Source organism: Papio anubis, chromosome 4 (assembly GCF_008728515.1).
Source record: "Papio anubis isolate 15944 chromosome 4, Panubis1.0, whole genome shotgun sequence".
Classification (NCBI taxonomy): domain Eukaryota; kingdom Metazoa; phylum Chordata; class Mammalia; order Primates; family Cercopithecidae; genus Papio; species Papio anubis.
Window position 1 is genome coordinate 45687862 of NC_044979.1, and position 6551 is coordinate 45694412.

The window sequence follows — 6551 nt, forward strand, 5'->3', positions numbered from 1 at the left end:
TTCTGGTTAGTTAGGTTTCTATGTGACCAGTTGCTGAGAGAAACCTTACAAGCAGAGTGCCTCAAAGCCTAACCTCACTGACATAGTAGGGCAGCTGAGACTTCACCAGGGCCAAGTCTGGGAAAGTGATTTTTCTCTTCACCTCTGGTCATCAACCTGACTTTTCTGCACCTGATTAACTCTGGGACTATAGGAATTCATCTAGGCGTTATTATCCTTATCTATATACAAAGATTTTATGCCTGATGACTTAAAGCTGGTTGGAGCATTGGAAATGTATCTAATTTGAATTAAGATGTTCTACAAGTGTTGTATAATACACACTGACTTTTGAAGACTTAGTGAGAAAAGAATATATGAAATATCTCTTTAATAATTTTGTATTAATTATATCTTGGCATAGTATTTGGATATATTGGTTTAAATAAAATATATTATTAAAATTAGTTTTCCCTGTTTCATTTTACTTTTTTATTTCGGCTGCTTGAAAATTTTAAATTACATACATGGCTCACATTAAATATCCGTGGACAGTGCTGATCTACACCCTAAAGGACTGTGGCATACTGAAAGCACATAATATTTAGTGTGAGAAAAACCTAAATCAAGTTTCTGGTTTTATTATTTCTTTAAGTAGGTCACGTAGCACAAACACTAACTTTTCCATTGACCTTAGCAAGTTATTATGTCTCTGTGTGCCTCACATAAAATGAATTTTCTCATCAGTAAAATGGAATCATAAAACATACCTTATAAGGTTTTGTGAAAATGAAATAATAAATGTGAAGAACAAAACCTGTCATATTAATAGTACCATATAACTATTAATTATTCATATCTCTCAACTTGCTTTTGCTTATATTGAAAGGAGAATGATACTTTAAAGGATAAGGTTATAATCCAATGAAATAATATATTTAAAATTAATTTATAAATCATTACAACTAGGCACATATGAGTAACGGTTCAGCTCTAAAAGTCAACAAATCTAGGCAATGCTTGATGGTCATTAACAAGTTCAAGTCCTGCCAAAGTAAATATAAGTTCAGCTTTCACCCCTTTTCACTCCAGTGTATCAGTAGGTTGGTCTACTATGCATACTTTTTTATTCTATTACAGACTGTGTTCAAAGTGAAGTTTTAGTAAAAAGTCAAAAAAACTCAGGATTGATGTTAACCTTGCCCAATACTTATGTATATACTCATATGCTGGGCATTTAACTTGCTTTCTCAATAATTTTGATACTGAATAGTTACTAGGTTGACTTGAGGCTTTCTATAACATATTGTCCTTTAGAAGTATGTGGACATACTGTGAGAAAAAAAGATTTCAATCGTCATATATGGTACAGCTCCTGAAGGGAAGGAAGAGATTATTTTTTAATTTATTTTCAAAGATGCATAAGTGCTTGAACATTTATTAAGAGAAATAGATGCAAAAGAGTCATTTAATTTTTAATTGTGATAATTTTTTTAATGAGACAAGGTATCACTCTGCAGCCTAGGCTGGAATACAGTGGCACAATCATAGCTCACTGCAACCTTGAACTCCTGGGTTCAAGGGATCCTCCCACCTCAGCCTGTGGAGTAAAGTTAGGATTACAGCTGTGTGACACTGTGCCCAGCTAATTTTTTTATTTTTTATTATTTTATATTAATTTAGTAGAAATGAGGTCTTACTATGTTTTCCAGGCTAGTCTTGAGCTACCAGCCTCAAGCTACACTCCTACCTTGTGCTGGAATTACAGGAATGAGCCACCACTCCCGGCCCTCTGATAATTTTTTTAAATGGAAACATGCATTCATTTATTCCACTAATAATTGCTGAATGCCTACCTTGTGACAGGCACTACTATAGGAACAGGGACAGAAAGACAGTCAACCCAGACTGAGATCTTGTCTTCCTGGAGCTATGCAGTATCAAAATTACAGACAGAGCAAGTTAAATATCAAGCATATGTATATATACATACACAACTTCAAGGGTGATGTTGGCATGCATCAATCCAACTTCCTTGACTTTTTACTAAAACACTATTTTGAACATAGTTTGTGAGTAGGATAAAAAATTCAGTCCATCTCTTCACCAAATGTCAAGTTATGTATGTTCTTCTGTAGTAGTAAGACTCATCATGAAACTTCAGCAAGAATCTCACCTATTTGATGCCAGATGGCACAAAAAGCAAACCATTTATAGAGTGGAGAACAAGTAGACTATACACAAAAGTACTGCTGCCGCATGATTCCTAGTCTTTCAACCAAGTTCCAAGGATTTATGTGCTTTAACTCCCATTAGAATTTACAGAAATCAACAGTGCATGAACGGAATAAACAATCCTTAACTGGAAAATGAAGTCTTGAAGATCCCCAAGATAAAAGCCTGTCTTTCATATGTTTTTAATAATAATTTTCTTAAAAATTGACAAATAATCATCATCTATATTTATGGGGTATAATGGGATGTTTTGACCTATGTATACATTATAGAAAGAATCTATCAAGCTAATTAACATATTAGTCACCTCATCAATTTATCTTTTGTTGTGATGAGAACATAAAAAATCTATTTTAGCAATTTTGAAATACACAATACATTATTATTAACTGTGGTCACCTGTAGTGCAATAGGTCAGTAAAACATTTTCCTCCAGTCTAACTGAAGCTTTTTACTCTTTGATTAACATATTCCCTTTCTCCATCCTTCTCCCTGCCGTCCATTGCCTCTGGTAACCACTGTTCTACTCTCTGTTTCTGTGAGATTGACTTTTTTAGACTCCACAAATAGATAGATCACAGTATTTGTTTTTCTGTGCCTACTTAATTTCACTTAGCATAATATCCTCCAATTCTGTCTATGTTGTCACAGAAGACGGAATTTCTTTATTTTTTAAGATTGCGTATTACTACATGGTGTGCGTGTGTGTATATATATATGTATACACCACATTTTCTTCATCTATTTTTATCCACAGTGATGGATAGGTTGCTTCCATCAAAGGAAGCCATAGCTTTGTTTACTCATCCACAATGATGGATAGGTTGGCTGTTGTGAATAATGTCGAAATGAACATGGCAGTACAGATATTTCTTGAACATACTGATTTCAATTCCTTTAGATATATACCCAGAAGTGGGATTGCTGGATGATATGGAAATTCTATTTTTAGTTTTTTTTTTTTTTTTTTTTTTTTTTTTGAGACGGAGTCTCGCTGTGTCTCCCAGGCTGGAGCGCAGTGGCCAGATCTCGGCTCACTGCAAGCTCCGCCCCCCGGGTTCACGCCATTCTCCCGCCTCAGCCTCCCGAGTAGCTGGGACTACAGGCGCCCGCTACCGCGCCCGGCTAGTTTTTTTTTTGTATTTTTAGTAGAGACGGGGCTCCGTACTATTTTCCAAAATGGCTGTACCACTTTACATCCCCTCTAACAGTATACAGGGGTTCCCTTTTCTCCACCTCCTGGCCAAGACTAGCTATCATTCATCTTTTTGTTAGTAGCCATTCTAAGGGCTTTTTAAAATCAAATTTTAGAACTGTTCAGATTGTAAGTGGAGAGCAGATCACACAATATTCTGACTTTGCTTATTGGAGGCTAACTGTTGAAGAGCTGCCTCATGTAGTGGAAAACACTCTCTGGGCCGAGTCTGCAGACCAACTGGGTCTTAGTCCCTGACTCGAGCATAAATGTTTTAGATGTAGAAGAGCCAGTGTATGTGAAAGTGTGTTATATAACGCTATGCAGCATATACAACTGTACCTGCATAAGAACATTCCTGAACTGGTGAATGCCTGAGAGGAAATTGTAAATTTTATGTGATGGAATTGTTGTTTTTAATTAACTGATCGGATCTACTATGAAAGAAATGGAAAAGACGCTCGGCTCCCTTACAAGAAATCTGCTAGAAAAAAAGTTGGAGCTTACAAAGACCTGTGGTTGTTGAAGAGTTTAATACAAGTAAAAGTGAAATGATAGCAGTCCTGCAGCTGCACACCACACCCCCATAGTAACTAGAGGAGGCACCAGGCTAATTAAAATGGCCAGAAATTTCCACATTCAGAATTCTCGTAAGAGGATAGGTCATTTACCTGGATGCCTTCCAGCTTTTTGCCTGGACTACTGCCTTTCAGTTTACCTAGACTACTGTTTGCCCAAACAACTAGCAACTAATTCTGAAAATGTTAGAATCATAGTTCTATTCTACAATTATAATTGGGATTAAGTGATATGAAATGCACAAGTCAGAAAATATTGGAACCCTGGGCATAGGACTATTCCTACCTCCACCTCCTAAGCTTGTTCACATGCCCACCACTATGCAGTATGGTGCCATTTAGAGAGATGATGGGTAACAGCTAGAAGTACAGATTACAGTGTTTGTAGATGTAAGGCATTTGGTATTTTGAATCTCTAGATTCAAACAAGACACATTTTTCATAATACATGCATGCAACAGTATTCCTCATATCCCATAGAAATGATTAAAGGCCCATTAACTATAGCCATGCCAGAAAACAACTGCTATAAATCACTTATCAACTGCCAATACAGGATGCTGTGATTCTAGGTCAGATAAAGGAGAAAGGCAATCCCAACCAAATTCTACGTGCTGAAATTGTGTGCACCCAGCCCTAGTCATTACTACCTTCTGAAAGTGAGCTGCTGCCACCCTGTTTTGAATTGTTGGAGGTTTTGTTCTGTGCTTCCTTGTTCCAGAAATTACAAAATCTTATTATCATCTCTGGACTGTGTTCAAGCTTACAGGACTTAAAGAGTGATTTGGCTGGTAGCTTTTTTTTTATTATTATATTCAATTAGTAAGATGAATAAGCACTATTTTATATGAGACTTCTTATACTCAGCTCTAATTTAGGCCTGGTAAAGAAGGGAAAGGAATATCTTTTAAAAGGAGGACAAAGAAAATGAAATAAACTGTAATCCTGATTTTTACCCAAGATTAACATCATCTTGCAGTTTTTTTCTGAGAAATGACCAGTTTCTGTTTCAACTCTTTGTTTTCCGTCCTATAGGTAATTATTAATAATCCACAGACAAAATTAGAGCAGAAAGTATCTATCATTTAAAAGGTTCTTTTTATACTATTGAGCTTTTTACTTCTGTACTGATAAATTAAGTTGTTTTTTTTTTTTTTCAGGATGCACCACCCTTTTTGCTATTAAAAAATTAATGATTGTAAGTCCAAAGCCAGATAAAAGCTGCAGATATTTTGTCATCTATTTGAGCACCAGGTTGTGAGCTCAAGGCATAAAATATCTGCTCTTGGCTCATAATCTGCATGAGAGACATTAACTTATTAGAAAATGGTTTAAAATTACTGAGTGGTAAAGCAAATAAAGAACTATGTAAATGCTAATGTAATAAGGCTAAAAAGCAAGCAAAATTACCCCAAATCCAGAGTAAATCTTTAGCCAAAAAAAACTTTCTGTCCATCATACAAATAATTATCCCAACCTTACAAAATTAAGAGAAACAGAGAGTCCAGTTGGAGCCTGTGCCACTGTCTTTCTTCTTCTTTTATATCCTCCTCCCCAACAGTGCCTACTACAGCATCCTTTATGTAGTAGGGTCATAACTTCCCATTGAACAAAACTGTGCCGAGTATCTTTGATACACTGGGAATGAATAGTGACAAAATAATAGAGCTCATATTCTCATGGAAACTAGAACATTTATTAAATGTATGAAATAACACTACCCCCCAGGACTTATTCTTAATAGAGTCCTTTTTCAGGTGAAATTAGACAGATGATAGCACACTTCTGTTTTAACCAAATTAAAGTAGTAACCATATTTATGAGGGGTGGGAATTTTAGTTTTGTCTTTGTTTTTATTTTATAGGGTTAAGTTGTAAAGTTTAAAAAAAAGAGAGAGAAATGAAGGTGGAAGGACTAAACAGAATGCAAGTTTGGTTAGTCAATATGAAAAGCTCTTTAATTAGAGTCTAAGGTAACTTTATTTATCTTAGAGTCTTTACTTTCAGCCATGTTTTAATTATGTTCATTTGTCAAAAAGCTGAACACAACAAAAGCTTCAATAACCATAATCTGCTCATATCATTTAACAAGTGCTTACAGTAATGGTCCTAATGCATTGCATGACTGAGACAACCTCTGCATAGTCAGAGAAAAAAATACCTCCTACTTCAAGGTTTAAAAATCATATTGCATTTTTATTCATGAAAATTCACAATGCATGTAAGATATGTGTGACTCTCCATTAACCTGAATAGTAAATTAACTTCCTATTTCTTAATTATTTTACCAACACTTGCTTCTTCTTCCCACCTACCCTTCCAATACATTCACATGCACACACACTCACACCCATGACATACCCATGTGGGGGTCACTTTTTTGTTTTACATGGTTGAGGCTAACTGCATACTAAAAATAAAAAGGCAAAGGTGAATGAGACGACTTAGAATATTTTAACAGACAAAGGGCTTTTCCTCTAAGCTCTGAAGTTTCACCAGGCACTAGTAGGAAAACTTGCATTTGCTCTTTTCATTCACAGGGTCACATTTCAGTAATATGTAATA